Source organism: Amphiura filiformis, chromosome 11, assembly GCF_039555335.1.
Source record: "Amphiura filiformis chromosome 11, Afil_fr2py, whole genome shotgun sequence".
Lineage (NCBI taxonomy): Eukaryota > Metazoa > Echinodermata > Ophiuroidea > Amphilepidida > Amphiuridae > Amphiura > Amphiura filiformis.
The window spans coordinates 44,713,927-44,740,464 of NC_092638.1; positions in this window are offsets into that span (position 1 = coordinate 44,713,927).

Consider the following 26,538-nt stretch of genomic DNA (forward strand, 5'->3'; position numbering starts at 1 on the left):
CATAAACTGTGAAATCGACCAACTTTTTGAAGGTGTTTTTATTGTAAATATATCTGTCGAAATTCAAATTTAACCATGCACGTGTGTATGCAGTGGGTGGGCAGTGGTGTCATGTTCACTCACTGTGCTAACCGCAAGACTTGCTGGGAAGTGCTTAAATCATCCTCTGGTAGCATGGTGTGATCAATAATACTTTTCTTTAGTGGCAGTAGTTTTCACTGTAAAAGAAAAGATCTTGCGCCCTCTTTGCTTTGAAATACAGTCAAAGGTATAGTGATACCATTGATTTAAAATTCCTGATCTGCCAAAACATTTTAATTTATTATAAATTCGTAATTTATTACAATTTCTTAACGAAATAACACGAAATTTACTACTTGCAAGATGTTGCATTACAGGTTAAATACCACTCATTATGTATTACATGGGTTTCAATTGGAAAAGGGCTAATTTCGAGTGGAATTTTCTCATATTCAGAACTTTCACAGTTAAATGCCACTAATATCAGGTGAAACTATATGATTTAGATGCCAAATGATCAAAAACTCAACATAGGTTGACCTGAGACTTTTCTTGTTTTAACGCACTGAACCGTAAACACCTTGAAATGGCAATGCGCCCTCGAAGCTGAAAGTTACAATATGGTAGGGCGAATATTTAATAAAAACCGAAGCCGTGCGTATGAATTTTGATACTATTACAACAAAAATGTCATATGATGAGAGAAAATATACCATTTTGAAGCATCAAACCCCAACAAGTACATTTTTGGCTATATAACTTGATCAATTTCGTCGATTTTAATGCAGTCTTTTCAGATGCCATGCAAACAAATAGTTACTCGTCGTATTTCCATGTATCGCCCAGGCCTATTAGTGGTATGTAACCTACAGGAGGATTGCCCGATTTCACCATAAGTATGAACTTGTGGTTGAATCTTGAAACCCAATATTCTACATTGTTCACTCTTTGCCATGTCTACAATAACATTCTAAAACGTCTTACATTAGGACGCTACCAGTACCCACGGTTTTGCAAACGTAGACCTGGACATTTAGCGGTAAGTTTCTTGATCAGGTGATCTCAAGCTACAATCAGTGATAAATATGTTGGCACACTTTGACTTCCCCAATTCAATGTTTGACGAAGCCATGTTGTCATCAGGTCTCCAACATTGAAAGATGGAGGGTGAGATGCAGGGCAAATCCTCTACTTCAAATTCTTGACAGACCTGTATCATTCACCTTCATACTGTATGGCATGCATTTGAATTGCTTTGAGCAAGTGTGCCAACTATTTGTTGTCAAAACTAGGCGCCAACGCATGTGCTGCAATATGGTATATAAGCCATAAGGCTGATATTTGATGAACTTGTGCAACACGCTGTTCAACTGTGAGAGTTCTGAATAATGAGAAAATTTGCACGAAATAAGTCATTTTCTATTGAAAACCGAGTAAGCAATAACGCAAAAATGTGCGTGTCAATGCACTAATGGCACTTATCACGGTATACACACTACAATGCCGCCGGTTGAGTTTTATGTTGTTTTACGTAAATGCTCTTCGTATTGATTGGTGAAATTCAATAAAGATTACCTTCAGGAATATATCTGTTTAAGGTCAAGTTGGATGACGAGAAAACTATTTCTGAAAGCAATTCTGCAATCTGTCAATCTCTAACTTATGTGATTGTTAAGTGTAAAGGTATTAAAATGAAATATCACCATGGGGATTTTCCATTTTAATATGACCAGTTCATTCACGGAAAGTACCGTTTTGAATCAAGGGTAGTAACACAAGAATTCAAATTAGGGAATGCATCCGGCATATATCCAGGCAATAATTATAGCCTGCTTGTTAAGTTTATTGACGAAAATAACATTTAACTCGTCAAATGCTTAAAGTGATTATTGAACCCACTAAATGAAAAAAATGAAGTTCCAATCAAAACAATGAACAATTTTAAAAAGTAATTTTCTCAATTTATTGGAATGAAATAAAATAAAATAAATGAATTGCATTTTTTTCTATTATGCTCATGTCAACATTTTAAATTGGGTATAGAAAACATATCTCAATGCAAAAGATATGTATTCATATTTTTAAGATGAGATTATATCTTGTGTAATATTATTTATTTCTTTATTTATTATCTATTAATAAATAGACCAGCATGCAAGGACTGCTAGGGCTTTACAAAAGTGAAGCAAATCACTGACGCTGGAAAGACGAGTGAGCAAAACATATCCATTAAGTGATTGTTCTGTTCAATATATTGGAATTAACCTGGATAAAACTCGGGCGTAGAATAAACTACATTAAACATCAACAGGGGATAGCTTATCATTGGCGACATCTTGTAACTGAAACACCAGAGAAAGCCTTTCATCCTCAAAAAAGTAATCGATGATAAATGACTTTGAAAGGGGAAAACAGCCTAAAAGCAAGGTTAAAGGATGTGAAAATTGGCATTTGTTCATTGCTATAAATCATGTGATACTACCACACCAGATATGTTTTGATGGGAGTAAAACAAAATAATTGGAATACTGCGTGGGAATCGAAGTTTGAGATTAAAGATTTTTTAAATGTGTTAGTGTACCCATTGCAATAGAAACTTCACTGCTTTGGATAATGGTTGATATGTTGATACATCCAAATCATGATATTCAAATCACCATTCCTCGTTGGTTGCCTTCATCGCGTAACATTTTCCATCATCAAGCTTGTCATTGTGTTTTGGTTTGAAATTATAGATGTCTGCAACTATATACCTTGGCATTTAATTACAATTCTTATGATATGGGGTTCACTAAAAAGATATAATTACACATTTTATATCATCATGAAAATAATGTTACATTATGTGCGACTTTGAATTTAAGCCATAATAAAATATATCAAATCTACTTCACGTTTCACCAGTATGTTTCAGCTATTTTAAATACATATTTATAAATACGCACGCGACCTCCTCCGCGCTGCCATAACAGCTTGTAAACAGTAAGTCTCGAAGTGATCTTGTACATATCGGGTGGTCTTTTATTATGTCGAGCATATCTAGGCATTAACAGTTGAAATCTAGGAGATAACGTAGACGAATCTTCGGACAGGCACAAGTGACCTGGTGAACGAAGGGGGTCTCCGTAGATAGCTGGTTGCGGCAATTTTTACAGGACAGTCAAGTGTAGCCAACAATCGGGCTTGTTACCCTGATCGGAACCGACTGTAACGAGGTCTTTTATCATGGGTCATCTGCCTCGCCTAGCATTTTTTTGGTTCCGCAGGGAATTGAACCCGGGACCTCTTGCACCAAAGGCAGAAAACTTAACCAGTGTGCCACGCTGCTCCCTCTTTCTGTATATTTAAATGCAAAGGCGGTAAACAACGCGAGACTATGCAGCAAAATTGTCTATTTTGTTCAACTTTTTGATTATATTGTAAACGTTTCTGTCGATAAATATTTTTTTCCGTCGGCAAATACTTTCAAACTGTTGTTTTTGATAAACATATTACAAATTCGGAATCCCTCCATATGTGATAATTTTGCTATTCAATTAATACTTAGATTTGGTGATATTTATCTAAACAATTCCTATCCTTTTTGATGGCATGATGATTTGTTCACGTTTGCTGGTCTTGGTATGTCGTGCCAATGGGTCACGTGCGTATTTATGAGTACGTATTTATAAATATAGTCGAAGGTAGCTGTTCACCTGGTTTAATTTAGTTGTTTTATTCCATTTCATCGTTCCTCCCGTCCTTCGTAACACCAAGTTCAGTACCTCTCAACTACCTTCCCCCTTTTTCCCAAATTTTAAATTCCTCATTCATTTGGAGTAACCTTAATTTTGTACAGGTTACTTTTTCAATTATCGGACTCATTAACTCTACATTGAGCAGTAAGTAGTTCTGCCTGGTTTGATCAATAATGCTCTAGTTGTTTTATTCGTTCTTATTTCGGTAATGACCGAGGTCTTTTCCCAACGCTCCAATATAATATTGAATTTATTTAGTGACCGTAGCTTTCACTGTTAAAGAAAAGATCGCGCGCCCTCTTTGCTTTGCTGCCAAAACATCAACTTTATTATATATTCGCAATTTATTGCAATGTCTCAACTAAATAACATGTTGGACATGGTCCGATTTCACCATAAGTATCTTAGTATGAACTTATTCTACCATAGTTGAATCTTGTAACTCAATTTGCTACATTATTCACTCGATCCCATGTCTACATTCACATTCTAATAAGTCTTAAGGGGACGCTACCAGCACCCACGCTTTTGCAAATGTACGGATAGACCGGGGCAATTTAGCGTTTCATGAACAGGTGGATTTCAAGTATGCTCAACTTATCCACGAGAACAGAACACTGCAACATCAGAGGCCTAGTTCCGTTACTACAGCAAGCAGAGCGTAAAAAGACACCCTTTTTGTCAAAACTAGGCGACATGTGCTACAATTATGGTATACAAGCCATAACAGTCTATACGCAGGACAACCAATTCTTTTGTTATGCAAGGCTCACTCAGTCATTTAATGAGGCAATACAAACGATCAAATTTGGTGTTGAAATGAGCAAAATTTTGAGTTACACCTTTTCAATGTAAAATTAATTTTCTCGGCCAAATGAAAAGCAATAATTTTTATTTTTTCAGTAAATGTCAGGAAAAACTGTAATGCTTGATACTGTATTTTTTTTTCAAATCCTAGTGTTAAACTTAGGCGTGAAATTCAGTCATTTAGTGTAAGATTTTCGATTTTGATAGGCTTCAACTCTGCCCGCGAGCCTTTTTTTTTATCAACCTTTTAGCTTTTCAAAGTAATATAGTTCGCTAAAGAAGGATTTTTCCCAACTTTCTAACGCACATCACCGGGAACAATATATCATAGTTTTATCAGAATTTCCGTTTTGATTCCATAATTTTTTACTACCAGCTGAAATTTTTTCAAATCCACGCGTGAAATCTTAGGCTAATACTAGCATTGTGGATCGATATCTCTGGGTGCCCGGCCTAGCTACAGTGTTGCCAGAACTTCAATATAGCAAAGAAATTACCTAGTGTTTCAATTGTCATGAAGGTGACTGGGTATAGTGCCTTTTGTTTGTGTTTGTTTGAAATTGCTTAAACCCACCGAAAGTCATAATGAAGCAGCCAAAACAATACAAGGTTAAACATGGAAGTTTATAACAACCTATTAATATAATGACCTAAAGGAAAAATCATTTATGGCAACAATGAGCCTTGCATTGTAAGTCATGGTTAAAATGTGTTGAGTACCACCCCTACCATCCCTACATACACACCCCTACCCACCTCACACACCTCTGCACCCACCCCACCCCCATATGCCTACATAATATTACATACCGCGTACCTAATAATATTTATATAGCACGGCTATAGCTATACATTTAGAAAGTAGGTCCTATAGCGCTAAATTATGACAAATAGGCCTACACAAACCCCGAACGCAAGTCTGAAGGTGTAATGAAAATGCCAACCCGCGATGGGGGGTCATCATTCAAAATTCACCTGGAGATAGGAGGGACAGAAAATTTTTCTAGGTTTGGACAGTGGATTTTCCCATGGACCTCATCCTAGGTAAATAAACAAACAAACAAACAAACAAACAAACAAACAAACAAACAAACAAACAGACAAAATGGTTTTCATAATCATGGAATCTATAGCCCCTTTAAATTGAAATTGCAGGCTATCACGGGAGCCAATTTCCAAAATTCACCTCATTTACCAGAACATCCAATTGGGGATTTGGGCTACCAAATCGCTGGTCAGGCAATCCTGGTTTTCAATGGAAAAGGGACCTGGTTGACAACAATTGAAATATCGATTATTTCTGCTGGTTGCTCTCGAGATAAAGTACTGAGTTTGACATTTTCGGAGCATGAAGGGAAAAAAGGGTAAAATAAAAATGGAAATTCTGACAAAACTATAATATATAGACCCACACGATGTGCCTTACAGAGGTGGGAAATATCTTTCTTTAGCAAACTATATTAGTTTGAGACGCTAAAAATGAATTCCGTAAAAACCTCGCGGGCGAACTAAAGGCCTATAAAAATCAAAAATATCACACTAAAAGACAAAATATGATGCTTGAATTTTAACACCAGGATTTAAAAAAAAATGTATATCCAAGCACTATGTTTTTAACTGACATTACTGAAGAAAATATTTCGATTTGGATTTGGAAGATACCTTCTCTTAAATAACAGTATTGCGAACCACCAGCATCCATAATTCGATGTAGGGAGTCTTTCCTATTCAGAGGAAATATTGCAATTACACACCTTATTAAGATTTAATTTAAATCTGGTCAACCAGACATACCTATTTTGACGGACGAACCGACGTTGCGACTGAAACCTTCAGTCTTCAGCTGGGTTGTGATGCAAATGACCTTGAGTACCGGACACTTCCGGTATTGATGACAATCGACGAGGAATGTCCTTTATGATCCTGTCCCAGCCGTGTGATAGTTTGGCCCGGACACCGCCACCGCGGTTGAGGGATGGTTGCTCAGCCCTCACCCAGATTGCCTCTTTCACTCCACGCTCAAACCAACGATGCTCGCGATCTAGGATTCGGACATCCTTGGTGTCAAAATGGTGTCCGGTGGCTTTCAAATGTAAGTACACTGATGAGTCGTTTCCACCTGAGCTGGCTCTGCGATGTTGTAACATGCGATTGTGAAGAGGTTGGGCGGTTTCTCCTATGTAAGAGTCTTGACAGGCTTGCTCTTCGGAACAGCGGACCCCGTAGACCACTCCACTGATCCTCCCCTTGGGCTGCTTGTCCTTGGGATGCACTAAGGACTGGCGGATCGTGTTCGTTGGTTTAAAGTGGGTGGTAATTCCGTGGTCGCGACAGATTCTTTTGAGTTTTTCCGATAAGTCTCCGTGATATGGGATGGTAATACTTGTTGTTCTCCCCGTCTGATTAGTGCTACTGGCGGTGGGTTTATTGCTGTCCTTGTTCAAGGCCTTGTTTATGGCCCAGTCCTGGTAACCACAGTTACCCAGCGCTTTGCGAAGATGTTGTTGTTCAGCAATCTTAGTGTCCGGTACTCAAGGTCATTTGCATCACAACCCAGCTGAAGACTGAAGGTTTCAGTCGCAACGTCGGTTCGTCCGTCAAAATAGGTATGTCTGGTTGACCAGATTTAAATTAAATCTTAATTTCAACATACCCAGATGAATGAGAGTCTACACAGTTTTTTTACACACCTTATTGCCTTTTAACAATAACCAATGACACTAGCACATATCAGAGAAGATGTAAGAAAAGGAGGGAGAACATAATTATATCCTTGAGATAATCCCTTAGGTAATCCTGTTGCACCTATTCACAGTCCTTTATTCTCAAGTGGTGGGTTCATTCATTCATTCATTCATATTTATTCAGTACTCACATAAAAAATATTACAGCACATATGATAAAAAGATACATTATAAATACATACAAGATGTGGTCAATTGCATGAAAAACCAGATATAACAACGGAATGTATGGATTATGGAGTAAACACCAGACGAGTACCAAGGATAGCCCAAAAAGCCTCAATAAAAATTGAGGCTTATTTCCATTGGGGTCCTTAAAGACAAAAGAAATGGGGGAAACAAGCAGATCAGGCAACAGAACCAAATAAATAAATAAATAAAAAACTTCCAATAAATAAATAACTCCCAAACCCAAAATATTGCACATAAAATAACTAAATAACACCCAAACCTCATATATTGCACATAAATACGACCAAAAGGAAAAAGATCAAACCCCATCAATACCTGATGAAAGATCTCTGCTCAGTTCTTATGGCTTGATCCATCAGATGTTTTTTGACGGTTTTTTAAAATTGGGTCGAATTGGTGATCTGTTTGATGGAATTTGGTAAAGAATTCCAATGTTTGATGCCACTATAAAAAAAGGTGTGACTAACATTACCGTGGTTTCTTGGAACAACAAAATTGTATGGGCTATCCCTGGTACCGTAGTTATGCAAAGATTTTGTACGGGTAAAATTGGCACTTAGATAGACCGGGGCTTTTTCATGGAAGATTTTAAAAACACCCTATCATGAACAGACAACAAACCAATTTTGTTCCGCTCTGCCTGACCAATGTGTGCACGAGGTCCCAAGTCCAAAATGAACCGCACAACTTTATTTTGCATGGTTTGCAGCCTGTTCTTAAAATGTTGTGAGAGAGAGGAATACCATGAAGAGCATGTATAATCATAATAACACATAATAAGGGCATTGCAAAGTATCTTACGCGTGGTTAAATTTAAATTACCAGCTTGTCTATACAAGAACCTTAACCGTGCGCTAGCCTTTTAATAAAGTCTTGAGCAATTGACTCCCCATTCAGTGTTTCATCAAGGGTCACCCCCAAATATTTTGCAACCTTGGAGGATGTTATTTTCTGACCACCACAAGAAACAGAAAATGAATTAACTTTCCTGAGAGTCTTTTTTTTTGTACCAAATAGCATGCACTCCGTCTTTCCAAGGTGTAAAGAAAGTTTATTGTCTATAAGCCACTGTCTACATGAGTCAAGCTCTTTACCAAGTCTCTCTGCAATGTGCCCTGGATTTTTGTCAGACACTAAAAGAGCGCTGTCATCAGCGTAGAGCAGAAGCTTGCAGTCGACACTGCTGGCCATGTCATTCACGTAGCAAAGAAACAAAAGGGGCCCAAGAATGCTGCCTTGCGGCACACCGCACGAGACACCAAGGGGATTAGAGTCAACATCGTTTACATTGACAATCTGCTTCCTGTCACTAAGGTATGATGAAAACCAGTCAACAGAAGATACACCCATGGCTCTAAGTTTTGGCAGAGAATGACATGGTCAACAGTGTCGAATGCCTTCTGTAGATCAATTAAGACTAAACCGGTGTAATTACCTATGGACATTTGACTCCTGATATAGTCGTTGAGATGAATTAAGCAGGTATCAGTAGAAAATGAACTCCGAAATCCTGATTGGTACCCATACAAAATATTATTTTCTCTCAAATAGGTCTCTAACTGAGAATACACAGCTTTTTCCAATAATTTTGATGTAACACATAAAATGCTCACTGGCCTATAGTTTCCAACCTCAGAGCGACTATTTTTTTGTACAAGGTATTTACACGAGCAAGCTTAAATTCAGTTGGTACAGTGCTAGTAGCTATTGACACATTAATTATATGGGTCAACTGATTTTTTAATAATGCTGCCCCATCTCTCAGAAATTTGGCAGGAACTCCATCAAGGCCTGTGCTTTTGTTGGGATTAAGAGAGCGAAGCTCTTTCAAGATAAAATCACTTGACACAGGGCATAATTTAAAGGCATTAGGTGACACGCCCAGTTTTTCGTAATGGCTCGAAAAAATTGTGGAGTTCACGCTGAACTTTCCGAGAGAGGCAGGCAATTTGTTGACTAATGTGCTTGCAACAGTAGTATAGAACTGGTTGATATGATTGGCAACTGTGTTAGGATCAAAACAAAGGTCACCATCAATTTTAAGAGTAACACGAGATTGATCCTTGCTTTTATTACTGTAACCCAGGGTTTTCAGTTGCTCCCAGAGTTTTTTAGGATTGAATCTAAATTCTTCAATTTTATCCCTAAAGAAACTACTCTTGGCTTTTTTCACATCCCTTTGAATTTTATTTCTTAATCTGGAATACTCAGAATACAATTCAGGCTTTTGTTCTTTCTTGAACCTGTATAAAAGATTATCTCTCAATTTAATTGCTTCTAAGATTTCACTAGACATCCAAGGTTCAGTGTGATTTTTTAGTCTGATTTCTTTGACAGGAGCCAAGGTTTCAATAATATTTGATAAAACTGTTTTAAAAACACACCATGATCTATTAACATCACTACAAAAACCCCAGACCAGTCTGCCACCGAAATGGCCGATAACAAAGCATCAACGGTGTAATTTTTCATTGATCGTATCCTGACAATGTTGTGATGTTTCATCTGACCTTTGACAACTTTCCGGGTACAAAAAATCAACAAATGATCACTCATGCCAATATTGATAGTACCTGACTGGCATATTTTGTTGCTGTTATTACAAATGATGTGATCAATAGCACTAGAACTAGTTGAGGTGATCCTGGTTGGTTCACTTATCAAATTTTGAGGTGAAACAAACCCAACATATCAAGATACTTTTCAATAGACCATATGATTTAGGTGCTAATGTGTTAATGTTGAAGTCGCCAAGGACCATTACCTCACAATCAGATCTAATTTTAGAAATAATAAGCTCTAATCGATCAAGGAACCCACTGTCCTTGGGAGGGCGATAACAAACCCCAACAACAATTGGTTTTGTTTTTGGCAAAAAGTAAATCAATCCACAGGGCTTCAACATTTGCATCAAGCAGATCTGGTCTGCAATTAAAAGCCAAATTGTTCTTAATATACATACACACACCTCCACCCTCTCTGGTTAACCAACAATTAACAATGAGATGACATTCCTGAACCTCGTTCAGTTGGGGGTGATTTGAAGTGACCGCCAATTATGACCATTTGATATTTAATACCAGCAATGTGAAAAAAGAAAGAAATAATGTAGTGCCAAAATAATGTACCTTTTAGGCTGCGATCACATAGAAGTATACGGTATACGGTTTAACAAGTTATAACTCCGCTTCTGCAGTACAAATGTCAGCGGCGAATGTCAGGTTATTATTTCCCAGTCTTTAAAAAAAATTGCAGGCAGAGGTGGGAATCGATCTCGGTACCTCCCGGTTAAACAGCACTGTGCAAGACCACTAAGCCAACTAAATATCTGTTGTGAGATGTGTGACATTAATCTTTGATATTGCTTAATGGAACAAATCGCGGAATTAAATCAGTAATAAAAGAAGTAGATTCTTATATAGTGGTCAAATTGGATAAAAGGGGAAATATTTGTCCCTGCTCTAAAGAAAATATAGGTAAGAAAATTATCAAATAAATTTAAATTAAAAATTGAGATTTTATATTTATTTCTTTCACGAGGCGGCATTATCACAGACAAACACTGTATAAGCTAAAAACTCGACCCTCATCACTGCACTAGATGCTGTCATAGCTCAATGGTAGAGCATCAGACTGCTGATATCAATATCGTTCGAGTCCTCCTGCCAGCAATGGTTATATTTATTATTTTAATGCTACGCTAAAATTTGTTTATTTATTTATTTATTTATTTATTTATTTATTTATTTATTTATTTATTTATTTATTTATTTATTTATTTATTTATTTATTTATTTATTAATTTATTTATTTTTGTTTATTTATGTAAATAATTTGATATATTTTATTTGAAAGAGGTATTTGAGCAATTTGAAATTTTGATTTTATAATCTGATGGGGTCATTTTGAACCACCACCCCACCCCCTCCCAAATTGCCAAACGCACAACACCTATGAGTTTACATCATACACAGAGAAGATGTAAAGAAAGGAGATAGATCCAGCTATCCTCAAACAAAATATGTGTGTTGCCGCTCATTCAAAAGCAATCACGCTATATAGGTTTAACAATAAAATACAACAAAGGGGTTCGAACCCATGACGGGTGTGATACACAAGTTGCTGCATACTAGTTTTAGGGAAAGGTCAGTGTCTGTATACCATCAATACTATGCATACCATGCATGCAGATCCTAACATCCAGTTTATTTCAAATAAAATATGACCGAAGTTCCATGGCAAATACTAATTTTGCACGCTTGGTTACGCTTTCAACATCTACGATTTATGATACAGACTATTTACAATTATCAAAATATCTTTATTAGGTTTGCAGGAAATGACAGGAAAATACATAAAACAATAAAATATAGATGATCAAAAATCATCCCTTTTCTAACAAAATCCTAAAACACTCTCCTAAATAATTAATATATGTTCCAAAATGGGCGGATTTTTTTTGAATCTTTACAAAACTACATTTCTTTCTTATAGTATCCACGTGTGGTATCCCTTCAGAGCAACATCAGGTACTTAACACACACGTGTCATACTTTCAAGGGATTCTCTATAGAAACATTGGATATGGGTTCAATTCTGGAGTGAAAATTAATCAACCGTAGTCGGCAACACACATCACATCAAAGGCTACTTTCAAGTAGATGTGTAACTACTAGAGAATAAAGGACTATGAATAGGTGCGACAGGATTACCTACGGGATTATCTCAAGGATATAATTCCGTTCTCCCTCCTTTCTTTACATCTTCTCTGATCATACATAATGATCAGTACGTCCATGTCATCATCATAAAAAAAAAATTCTATGTATACCCGACGCCGGCAACTAGACTACTATAAAAAAAATAGTATCACATCTTTCCTGCTCAATCAAAATAATACTTGCAAATAGATCATAGTTTACTAATCTAATCCTGTACTATAGACCTGTAACAGCGGCGTAGCTGGGATTTTTTCCAAGGGGGGCAAGCCTGTATGGGGCGGGGGCCCAAATCCACCAAATTTCCCTGCACTTGGGGGGGAGGTGGCAGGGGGCCCAAATAGACAATTTTGCCAGGCTTATTGATAATAATCGTATGGTATTGCATATCGTATGGATTCTCCATCTCTCTGCCCCTCTTCTCCCTCTCTCTCTCTCCTCTTTTTTCCTCTTTCTCCCTCCTTTTTCCTCTTTTTTTCCTTGCACTAGGGGGCGGGGGCCCAAATAGGCAAATTTTGCCAGGGGGGCAATTGCCCCCCCCTGCCCCCCCGGCAGCTACGCCACTGACCTGTAATATCACCTGTAATATTATATAGGTGATCATTGTTTACATGGTTTGTTATGGTTGGGATTAGTGTCCGATCTCTGTAATGTAATGTAAATGAAGCATATTGATATGCAGGAAGAATCGATCAGGGCGCTGGCTTTATTGTCCTATGAGAGGCCTAGTGCGAACTGCCCAAGCTGATTGTTCATTTAGTATCATAATCTATTAGGGAAAGATAAACACTATTCAAAATATCAATAGATAAGAATAAAGGGATTTTGAGATTTGTTATTGAGTCAGGCATGATTTAACAGAAGGTTCTTTCCAAAACCCAATCGTAATGAAAAAAATATTGCTTTATATTTGACCGAGAAAATAAATTTCATAGCAAAAAGGTGTATCTCTGAATTATGCTGATTTTAACATGTATCGATCGACTTTTAGCGCGACTATGAATTTCTAAAGAATTGGTTGTCCTGCGTATAGACTGATAAGGCGCATTATTTGATGAACTTGTGAAAACGTTGTTCAAAATGACCAACATTACTCTAACCATCATGAACTCTAGATCTTCTGTGAGAGTTTTGAATATGAGAAACTCTGCACAAAATTAGCCATTTTCCATTGACAACTGAGTAAGCAATAGCATGAATGGTACTTGTATATACTGTAAAATGCCCCTGGTTGAGTTTTTTGTTGTTTTATTATAATTCTGTTAAAATAGATTGGGGAAATTCAATAAAGATTAAGACATCTATTATCTATCTAAGGTTGAGTTGGATGATGAGTAAACTTTCTTGGAGCAAGCCTACAATTAATCTATCAATCTCTGACTTATGTGATTGTTATTAGTTTAAAGGAATTATAATTTTCCATGTTTAATATGACCAATTCATGTATGGCACGTACCGCTGTGAATCTAGGATGGCGGAAAGTAACACAAGAATTCAAATTAGTAAATCCAGGCAACATAGACCGCGTATTAGGTTTATTGGCAAAAACGGAGTTTAACTCGTCAAATGCGCAGAATGATTATTGAACCCACTTCAAAATAAATCAAATTGCAACGTAAGTGCCAATCAAAACAAAAGATGAACAATTTAAGAATGTAATGTTTCAAACCTAGTAATTTGTGCAAAATATCAAATGTATTCATTACATTAGTTTTTATATACTCCCGTGAACATTTCAACTATTTGGGTATAACAAACACATATCGAGATTTATTTATATTAATATATAGACCAGCATGCAAAGACTGCCAAAGTTTAACAAAAGTGTAACGAATCACTGACGCCGGAAAGACGTGTGGACCCAGAAAATTGGCATTTGCTCACCTTCATACACCATTGTGATACTAACAATACCAGATATGTTTTGATGGGAACAAAACAAATTGGAATACTGCGTGGGAATCGGAGTTTGAGATTAAAGATGCTTAATAGTGAGTTAAGAATTTGTTTACTTTTTCTTAACTGTGGTAATGGTTTTACAATAATTTTTCCCACCATACCCATTGCAAGTGACAGAAATTTACTGCCTCAAGTGCACGCTGCTTTTGGTTAATGTGTTGATTCGTCTGAATCATGATATTCGGAATCTCCATGCCTCGTCGAAAGGATGTGGCGCCCTCTTTAATTTTAAATGCAGAAATAAAAGTATGTTCAGTGTAATCATATGCCGATTTGCCCAAATATATTCAACTTATTAAATATTACTTAAATATTAAATCAACTATAATAACAAAATATTTACTACTTAAATGTGTATCTTTACAGGAGGATTGCCCGATGTTGACAAACCTGAGTTTCTTGAATATTATGTAAGATATGCCTTCCAAAGGAACCATGTCGTGTCTTGTTTAAATTACATTAGTTACAAGAAATATGGTATTTGATCTCATGTGCAAAGTTACTTGTAAAATGATGGATAGTATTTTTCCAAGTGGAAAATTATTCCATAATCGTAATGTGTTTTTGGCAACCCTAAGACGGAGATCACCGTCTACGTTTATATGGCACCTTTTCTATTGCATCTTTTCTAGCAGTCAAGTTAGCTCAATCGATAAGGCGTTCGACTATGATGCGAGAGGTTGCGGGTTCGAACCCTGGTGGTACCTATTACGCTCTCGTGCAAAAATTGAGTTAGCTTGAAATTCCCCTGGACAAGGAACTTGTGTCGTTGTAACCCGAACAAAACTCGGGGAGCTGATCCTGGTTGCGAAGGTTATTTGTGGAATGTCTAGGGTGTGCGCTCTTGAAGCGCGCACACCCTAGTAAAGTGTGCTGAGGCTTGTGGATCAACGTCTAGGCGTTGTGCCTGTAAAGTGTGCTGAGGCTTGTGGATCAACGTCTAGGCGTTGTGCCTGTGCGTAGCGCACTGCGCTTTTTTTTTCTATAAAACGTTGTGCGCAGTGATACACCGGATTCATAAGTTTGTTTCATTCTTAGTGGTTCCCATTACAAAAGTTGCATCGATCTTTTCAGAGTTTGCAAGCGACGAGACATTTATTTGTATACACTGAATCAATACCAAATCAAGAAAATAGTTTATCCGTCAGGTAGAAATCGCTCATCGATGAGAGTTGATTATTACTCTGGTGGATTGACCCCTTGATAGACAACGTCGTTGGACCATTCGCTTGATGCGAATGACACGGAGTCAACGCCGGCCGCCATGCTTTATTTGTTTACGAAAACATCATCACAAATGTAGTCTCGACTATATTTCATGTTCGCTTAAGATGAAAAATAGAAAACACGCTTTGGGCTATTATACATGAGAGTACATATTCAAAAAGTACATCCCAATTATGTCGAACAATTTTTTGCTCCAGATCGACTGTCTAGACGATGTTATTGAACTATACTAGAAGGTATGGGATGCAAGATTTTGAAGAAACAAATAATGAACGAAATTGGTCGCCCCCCATCTTCAAAATGCTGCATACCTCATTCAAATATAGATTCTGTTAAATATCAAAAGTATTCAAAACACTTATGTTTTGATATGTTATTATCGGTATCAAACCAAAAACACAAGTAATTCCAAATATTTGATAAATGTTTAATGATAAATAATCTAAAGCGTCAAAAGAAAGATAACTTCTTAGCGGTGTACAATAAAACAATTTTACAATAGAATAATAAAATACTAAACAGATTAAAAAACATCACAAGTGATGTAAATAAATAATTACAATAACAATACTACTACTATTCGGACACGTTGCTCAAACAGACCAGTAAAGCTGGACCGGGACCCCAGCAAAATAGGAACCCACATAACCCAGGGCCAAGCCTGGCAGGACAGGTCAAAACCAATCCAACCGATAGAGTGTAAAAATGGACATTGTTAGAGTCAAAGATGACACTGTCCCTAGCTGGGTGTATCAAAATTGAGTATACAGTTTGAAAAATGCCGCTAGATTAAAAAGTATGAGGTCTTTGGTCAAAATTCTCTAGTTGATAAGTTAATCAACATCTTGTCCTCCAACAGCTGAAAAATCACTGGCGTGTGACCATTAATAAGGATTTGGTGGCTACTTTTATGAGCCCAGTACAAAAAGCAGTTGCGCGAAGTCAATTGGGTTTAAATGCCCGGTGCTTGTTATTGTTGTGCAGCCAAGAGAAACATGCAGGTGTACCGATCATTTGTGATGCGATCAAGCAAAATCAGTCGGAACTCGGCAATAATAAATTTTCAGTTTCTTATAGGATAGTAAAAAGGATTTACAAAGCTGGATTTTGCAGAACCCCCATTGAAATTGAACAACCAGTTCCAAAGATATGAGCAATTAAAGCGCTTCCAAAACAATAGGAAACAAAAGGAAATATTGCCTTTGTTTGGCTATATCTCAAAATCAATATTTCCGAGTTCCGACTGATTTTGCTTGATCGCATCACATTTGTCCTTATTGTTTATAGGGTCCCAATCCTGTGAATGTGTGAGTTACATAACACGTGACTTTTGGTAAATCTGGGCAACTATCTCCTAATACATATGCTAGGTTTTACTTGACAAGAAGAATAGCAACATTAAAATGGATACTCCACAGTACACGCCAGATCAAAGGGCCTTCCTTGTTGCAGTGTACCATCGCACCCAGAGTCTAGCAGAAGTGCCTCGGAGATTCCGTCAGCAGTATCCAAATGCACGCCCCCAGTATCAGATAACTGGAACGAGTCGTAATCTGAACAGAGAACATTGTGGTCGCCTCCGAACTGGAAGATCTGCTGCTAATATCCTAGCAGTCCGTAACACTCTGCAGGCGGGGCCAGCAGGAGGTCAAATTAGCTGCCATCGAAATGGACTTGGAATACCATCTGCAACCTTTAACATAATAGCTCGTTTATGACTTGCGATTTCACCCCTGTCAGACGATAAGGAGACATCAACTTCAACAAGCAGATCACCAACGTCGCACTGGTGTTCTGTCAGTGGCTTCTTGCCCGTCCTCTACGTTTACTGGAAGATTTTATCATTGGCGATGAAGCAGAGTTTGCATTAAATGTTTTCACAAGTCCTCCTGCAGACCTTGATGAACTTCAGAGACGCATAATTGCACAATTTGACATTCTCTGGCAGGACAGACCTCTCATTAGACGTGGTGTGAACGCCATGTTGAGAAAAGCCGAAATCTGCATACAGAAGAATTGTGGGCATGTGGAAGACTAAGACTAAAACTGTCAATAACTGTAAACAGTAAAGAAAGTGGGGAGACTTTTTTGTGATTTGTATGTTGTTTTGATTTTAATTGACTTCGCGCAACTGCTTTTTGTACTCGGTTCACAAAAGTAGCCACCAAATCCTTATTATTGGTCACACGCCAGTGATTTTTCAGCTATAGGAGGACAAGATGTTGATTAAGTTATCAACTAGATAATTTTGACCACAGACCTCATACTTTTTAATCTAGCGGCATTTTTCAAACTGTATACTTAATTTTGATACACCCTGTACAGGAAATCTTGCAAGACTCTATCATCTAGATTATTACAGCCCGCTACGTCATCAGCGGTTGGTAGTTGGATGTTGACTGGTTGATCCTCAACCCACCAACGTCCAGATTGGGTAGAGAATCACTATTGTACTTTAAATTGCTCATTCTTAACTTTTGCTGTTCTAATGACGGTTTGGGGTCCTTTTCCGTCCTATCCTCTAGTATTCTAAGTATACTTGCTTAATTTCTCTTTCTATATCTTTGGCTTCTCTTTTGCCTTACTGTCTTATTTATTTCAGCATACTCTCTCTTTTGGGGTGTTGTTTTTGTCGTGATTTTAAGGGGGTACTACACCCATTGATTTTTTTTGCATTTTTTTGCATTTTGTGAAGAAATTACACAAAAAAATTGGACAAAGTGGTATGCAAAATGAAGGGGCAAATCTTCTCGTTTTATTGGTGGCATCGGTATCAATGTAGCTTACATGCTTTTGAAGATAGAAGCCAAAAAGAGGTACATCACTGACGATTTAAATTCACTTCATTTTGGAAAGCTTACTATCAACGGATTTCGTTAAAATTTTGGATATGTGTTGCTAACACATTAGGGAAATAATGTTGATATGTAAAATGGGAATAAGTGGTCCCTGATTTTTTTATGACTTCATGAACTTGGTGCTCCACAACTATCAAAAAAACGAACTGGTTAAAATGCTTCTATTTTCAATGTCGAGCTATATTTTGTATTTTGAACTTGCAACACTATGTCACTGAAACTTAATTAAGCCATAGGTAACAGGTTACCACAACCACACTACAGCAATGTTGAAAAAGATTGTATTTTTTGTCACCTATACCACCATATTAGGTAGTTTTCCGTAAGCTTCATTTTTGTGATTTTGGTAACTATTTTATATTTATTTGCCCAATCCAACTCAACTAGGCAATCTAAATTGTACTCACCATTTACATCCCAAGGTATTTTAGTATATCCACCTCACACATTTCCATTATATATCCAGTAACAGACAAAATATCAAAATTGATGCCTCATTATGACATGTATGATATCACAGACTATCACATGTATTCAAAATTGATGCCTGAATTTGACCTGAACCAATTGACCTATAACCTGACCTTTGATGACCTTATAGCCTTTTTTTAATCTCTTTTCCTAACAACATATTATAGAAAATACATACATGTGTAGTATTAAATTGTCTATGTGGAAGAGATTATTTAGGCCTATTTAATTTATTCAGTGTTATAATCAGTGAGTATATTTCTATAGATAGTATAACAAAGGATTTAATGTATTATATTCATGTATTCTACTTGGACATGTTCAATAGAATAAATTATGGTTTGTTATGAAACACACATCTCAGTTACCAGGATACAGTAAACAAAAAAATATATAGGGCTAAAATGATTTTCTAAAATGGTTTAAAACCACTTTGTATGTAGAGATATTTTATAAGTTCAGGACATGAGATGATGAACATATTTATATACTTTATAAATTTGCAACAAAAAAAAGAAGATGGGTACTGATGAAAATCAGGGTATTAAATCGCCTTAAGTTAAAAAAAAAATTCCGCATCAGTTTTTGTTTTGTTTTGTTTTTGTTTTTTTGTTTTTGTATTTCACTTTCCCTCTTTGAAGGTGCCAGGCATGCTGCTTCCTCAAACAAGTTGTTGTTATCTGATCACATTTTGTGTCAATATCCATTTCTTCCATATCTCGTACATCGGTTTGTCAGCTTCAGTTGAAACTTCACTTGTCTTTCTTTCAGATTCAATATGCTGATTCTCTTCTTCCTGATATTGTTAATATAATGAGTTCCTATAAACTCTGTGCCAATGTCAACTTTGGTAATTACTTTTCAGTTTCTCACAATTCCTATCTGGCTGCAGAGTAGGAAATCTATTTGGTTTCCAGTTGACACATTTGGGCTTTCACATGTCCAGTTTCCTTACTAATTCCCAAAAACATGTGACACAGGAACACAATTAAGATAACTTGATGAAATTAACGAATAAGTATGCAGTGTATATTAAAATTAGATACACTCCAGATTTTTGAGTTTTTTTAAATATTCAACAATTTTGTAAACATGGAACGTATCATTATGGGACACCCTGTACCCAACAAACACAAAAAGTTTTTAAAGAAGTTATATTTTGGGTTTTGGGTTTAGGTAAAAACTTTTTAATAACATTAAATGTCGGGTTATATAAAGGTCAACACTTAAATAACATTATGTTAAAATATTTACAGTAGGTTAACAAAAAATGTTTTAATGTTATGAAAACGTTTTATGCTCTTCATATACCCTTTATATAACTCAACATTGGAACGTTTTCTGACAAATTTTTATAACCTTTTACGAATGATGTCGAAAACGTTTTGTGTTCCCTGAGCATACGGTAGTCCTTTATATCCGCAGCAGAAGGAGCGATCAAAGAAATGTTTAAGTTTGTATGTCTCTCATGGTATATTGTTGCTTATGTGATGTGCCCTGAGTAATTTAATTTAATTATTTAGCTTTGTTTACAAGCTGAAAGTATTTCATGAGATGGGAAACCCCCTTGCCCTTGCAAGAGTTGGTGTGTAAAGTAATTTTGGGATTTCCCCCAAATTACTGTAAACAAAGTCAGATCTATGTTTGGAACTTGGAAATCCCCAGTTCAGTGTATTGCACCATCAGGAAAAAAACACACCAGGAAGTGATGTAATGTGAAAGGTTAATGTGTATAATTAATCTTGGAAAATCCCAAGATTGCATCATCTGTTGTGAAGAAGTGAATGAAGTAATGGTTTATTAATAGATGATGGGTTTTTTGCATGAGTACATGTATAAAATGTGAGAGCTTGAATTTGCTCCTTTACAGAATGTCATGGGAGATTGTAAAACTCCACATGTGTGTGTTGGTATTCGTGCTTCAAAAAAGAAGTACATTTTAATCAGTTTATATAGCCGATAATTGAGCTATTTTAATACCGCAACGAAGGAGATTTATGAGTACGCGAATGTGCTCCTCCTCATCAAAGGATTAAAGTTCTTCTGTCGACTTGCTGAGTCTGCTATTTTAAAACAACACATCTGTCAAATACAGTGGAGCAGTGTCGAAAGAAGTATGTTTCCTGGAGAAAGAGTGATTGGTGAAAGAAGCACCATTTTTGGAGAAAAAAGCGCAAGGAGATAAGTGTTTGGAGAAAGCAGCGCAGGGGGATAAGCGTTTGGAGAAAGCAACACGTGAGGATTTTATTCGCAAGGATATATAAGTGCAAGTGTACAATTGACTTCGCTGATTTTTGCAGGACAAGTGAACAACGGGATATACATCAGCCGTCAAGAACATTGTAAATGAACAAGATAATCATCAAGAAGAATACTGCTGGGATATTATTGGGATTGTTTGATTATTTTGTTGTCATATATTGTACCAATCATATTTTACTTTCAATTAAAGACTTAGATTTTGTTAGCTTAATCAATCAGTGTATTTGTGTTGTACATTCGTGTGAATTTGGGCAAAAGAGGATTTTGGCCTTGAGTCAGTACGACTTGTAACACTTATGTTATCTTTAAAAGAAATTATCTTAAGCTTAATGCCTGCCATATCCAGGTTTGTGGGAACCACATTATGGATAGTGCAATAATTATGAGCCCACGAGGAGGGTGGGTGTGTGTGTGTAGGGGGAGGGTAATTACCGAATGGCATGTCAAAAAACTGCTCTACATTATATAATGCGAGAGTAACGAACAGGAAATTTGAATGTGTATGTATTGTTAATTAGAGTGTTTTGCCCCCCGGAGTCTAAATAAATGGACCTGGTTGGTTATAATACTGATTCGAAACAACCCGTATTCGAAAGTCTTAAAAAACCCAGTATAGCATTATCTGCGTGCGTTATCTTAGCTGCGTCCAAAACCTTATAGCTGCCCAACCGGCCTCTGGCCAACTCATTCGTTTTGAAACATCATGAAAACCACTCCTTAATGCTAACGCTCTTTTGAAAACTAGAACAACGCTTATGTTTGTTTTAATGACCAACTTTGCTGAGAAAAAAGTATATGCTATAGAAGTCACTAGAGTACTCCGAGATAACTTTGTCTTATATATATTCCTGTACCTCTACGGTTTCCGCCCGTGAACAAAATCAAATATTTTCATTGTTCCTTATATTGCGAGAAAACAAGTCCACCCGAGGCAAAATACACACTCCACTTGTCTATTTATTCTCCCAACTGGGGAAAGTAGACCAATTTTGTTTTTAGATTACCATATCGGCAATGCGAGATTTATTCCTCACGCGTATATTTGTACAATACTGATACCGGAAACATTAGAGAGGAAATCTCTCCGCACGTGGGCTCATAGACACCATAAACTCGGATAAAGTGAAATAAAAGAAAACGAGATGTTAGTTTGACTTCGCTGACACACCGCTCCAATTGGGATAATAATTGAAGAGACCCGTACATGAAGATGCTTTAAAGGAGATGATTCATTTTGATTGAATGCCATCTTTTGAGCATCGTCTTTATTTATTTATTTATTTATTTATTTATTTATTTATTTATTTATATTTATTTATTTATTTATTTATTTATTTATTTATTTATTTATTTATTTATTTATTTATTTATTTATTTATTTATTTATTTATTTATTTATTTATTTATTTTTTTTTTTTTTTGGCTACGTAAGATCTTCACGCTTGTTCATGGCTATCCTGTATGTAACACCCTCAAGAGAGAATTGCAAGAACAGTGAAAATGGTTCTTTCCTTTCCTACATTAACTGTTTCAGTTCTTCATAAAACCATTAAGGTTCTACATAATTATGACCCCTGAAGAAGCTTTTTAGGGTCTACTTTGAACCTCTAGGTGAGACAGGTGTAATTAGATAGGCCAAAATCATCATTTCATCCAAAATTAGTTTTTGTCATTTTGAGACACTAGCTTTTAAAATACAGCAACTTTTGGAGGATTTTACTTGTTAGTGTTCTGCTATGGTTGATCACAAATCGGCATACTCTTTGATCGCGTCTAACTCAAAAACGTTTTTTTCTGGCGGAGTCCAACATCCGTCACTATGTAATACGCCCGACGATATGCGTCAATCTCTTCGTCTGATGAATGTCTTCTACTACTACTCTGCACTCCATACTGACTAGGAGAAGAATGAGAGGCAGATACCATGGGCAATTATAGTTTTTCACTCTTATTGTTATGCATATCAATTGCAGAACTTTTGTCCAAAAAAGTAAATGCAAAGATACTTTTTGTGCGGACTATACATTCAACATGCTTCTTAATATTCCAATAGACCCAGTACTAATTTAAAACAACATCCCAACGGAGGATATGTTTGTCGGAAATATACTTTATCACGTTTGCAAGCATAAACGATTTTATTACAGACCGATTGCAACTTGAATTTTCCATGATCAGAACTATGAAGCCACAGCATCATTTTTTGTTTGATTATTTGACTACTACTGATTCAACACGTTGAAAGTGGTACTTTTTCATCTAATATAAGGTACGTAAAAATAATTGAAACAATATTTAGTTTTATGGTCCGGGTCGGTTCTAACCGTTGGTCATACATTGATTCGTGACATGTATGCAAAAGTCTTATGTGAATAACCGCCGGAATATATTTATACTAATTAAGAGTGCGTCATCTCAGCGTCATAAACCTTATACACTCTATTTGTCGCCAAAAACTGGCCATTATCCCGCAACATCCCTCTATCTCTAAGGATCGCTATCTCTAAGGTTCGCTATCTCTAAGGTTCGCTATCACTAATGTGAAAAGTCTATGGACATCAGAATCCACTATCTCTAATAGAGAACAGGGTTCGCTATACCTAAAAAAGGGTCCGCTACTTTTAATTTTCGATTTCACTAATTCAGAATAAGGCTCGCTAGTTCTAAGGTTCAATATCACTAATTTTAAATAAGGCTCGCTATCACTAATTTATTTAAGGTTCGATATCTCTAAGGTTCGCTATCAATAATTTTAATTAAGGCATACCTTTCGAAACATCACGAAAACCGTAACCACTGCTTAATGTTATCGCACTTTTGAAAACTAGCACAACGCTAATATGTTGTTAAAGGCGATTTAATACCCTTATTTTCATCAGGACCCATCTTCTTTTTTTTGTTGCAAATTTATAAAGTATATAAATATGTTCATCATCTCATGTCCTGAACTTATAAAATATCTCTACATACAAAATGGTTTTAAACCATTTTAGAAAATCATTTTAACCCTATATATTTTTTTGTTTACTGTATCCTGGTAACTGAGATGTGTGTTTCATAACAAACCATAATTTATTCTATTGAACATGTCCAAGTAGAATACATGAATAGAATACATTAAATCCTTTGTTATACTATCTATAGAAATATACTCACTGATTATAACACTGAATAAATTAAATAGGCCTAAATAATCTCTTCCACAGAGACAATTTAATCCTACACCATGTATGTATCTTCTATAATATGTTGTTAGGAAAAGAGATTAAAAAAGGCTATAAGGTCATCAAAGGTCAGGTTATAGGTCAATTGGCTCAGGTCAAATTCAGGCATCAATTCTGAATACATGTGATAGTCTGTGATATCATACATGTCATAATGAGGCATCAATTTTGATATTTTGTCTGTTACTGGATATATAATGGAAATGTGTGAGGTGGAGATACTAAAATACCTTGGGATGTAAATGGTGAGTACAATTTAGATTGCCTAGTTGAGTTGGATTGGGCAAATAAATATAAAATAGTTACCAAAATCACAAAAATGAAGCTTACGGAAAACTACCTAATATGGTAGTATAGGTGACAAAAAATACAATCTTTTTCAACATTGCTGTAGTGTGGTTGTGGTAACCTGTTACCTATGGCTTAATTATAATTAAGTTTCAGTGACATAGTGTTGCAAGTTCAAAATACAAAATATAGCTCGACATTGAAAATAGAAGCATTTTAACCGGTTCGTTTTTTGATAGTTGTGGAGCACCAAGTTCATGAAGTCATAAAAGAAATCAGGGACCACTTATTCACATTTTACATATCAACATTATTTCCCTAATGTGTTACCAACACATATCCAAAATTTTAACGAAATCCGTTGATAGTAAGCTTTCCAAAATGAAGTGAATTTAAATCATCAGTGATGTACCTCCTTTTGGCTTCTATCTTCAAAAGCATGTAAGCTACATTGATACCGATGCCACCAATATAACGAGAAGATTTGCCCTTCATTTTGCATACCACTTTGTCCAATTTTTTTGTAATTTCTTCACAAAATGCAAAAAATGCAAAAAAAATCAATGGGTGTAGTACCCCTTAATGATAAACTTTGTTGAGAAAAACGTATATGCTATGGAAGAAACTAGAAAATCCTCGGGATAACTATCTATGTCTTATATTCTCGTACGTACCTCTAAGGTTTCCGCCCGTGAACAAAATCAAATATTTTTCTTTTTTCGTTTTATTGCGAGAAAACAAGTCCACCCCGAGGTGAAATACACACTCCACTTGTCTAGTTATTCTCCCAACTGAGGAAAGTAGACCAATTTTGTTTTTAGATTACCATATCGGCAATGCGAGATTTATTCCTCGCGCGTATATTTGTACAATGCTGATACCGGAAACATTAGGAGGAAATCTGTGCACACGTGTGCTCACAGACACCATAAACGTCAAATATAAAATGAAATATAAGAAAACTAGATGTTAGTTTGACTTCGATGACACACCACTCCAATCGTGATAGTAATTGAAGAGACCGATACAAGATTGTGCTTTAAAGGAGATGATTCATTCTGATTTCATGTCATGTTTTGTACATTACCCTTTGTTTGTTATTTATTTCTCGACTTTCCGGAATCTCTATTTTAAATTCGGAAATTTTTGAAAAATTGTATTTCAAATACGTAAATGTTTAGGACGGCAGCTCAAAACGTGAGGTGAATAGATACGTAGTGAAAACTGTGGGACATGTAATACAATATTGAGTGCTCTTACTTTCAAGGTTAGGATTCGCGTTCCAAAGAAAAGATAGGGAACCTCTTAAGTCTATACAACGGGGTTGGTGTCTCAACATAAAAGCTATCTCTAAGAACCCTTAAGAGCGAAAGGTTCTTAACAATTGAAAGAACCCCAGTCAAAGTGGTTCTTTCGGTTCTTCTTAGAACCGTTAACTTTCTACATACACGAGAGCTCAAGAACCTTTCCAGGTTCTACTCTGAACCATTTTAATAGTGTGTGGAATTACAGTTCAAGCTCAGGGCGGCTTCAATTTTTGTTGCCTCCCAATATAGGGGCTATATTCAAATAGTGAGGTTTCATCCTCACTTGAAAACATTACAAGCTTGCTCTCTATGGCTCGTTGTGTCTTACTGTATGTCTTTATCTAATTCGTATGTATTATATTAAAACATTAGGAAATTAATGAGGATCATTTTCATCGCTTTGTTAAATTGTCAATTTCCTATGTGTTCTATTAAATTTTCTATTTGTTATGTATTCTAATTAACTTTTCTATCTATTATGTATTATATTAAATGTTTTCTATTGAATGACCTATTTCAAACGTATTCTATTAAAAATTATGAAATTAATGAGGATCCTTTTTACCACTTTGCTAGGTTTTTATTTTCGTATGTATGCTATTGAATAACCTATTCCTTTTGTATTGCAATAAAAAATTAAGAAATTTATGAAGATCGTTTTTATCACTGTGCCAAATTTTCAATTTTTTATGTATTCTATTGTATAACTTTTTGTTTGTGTAT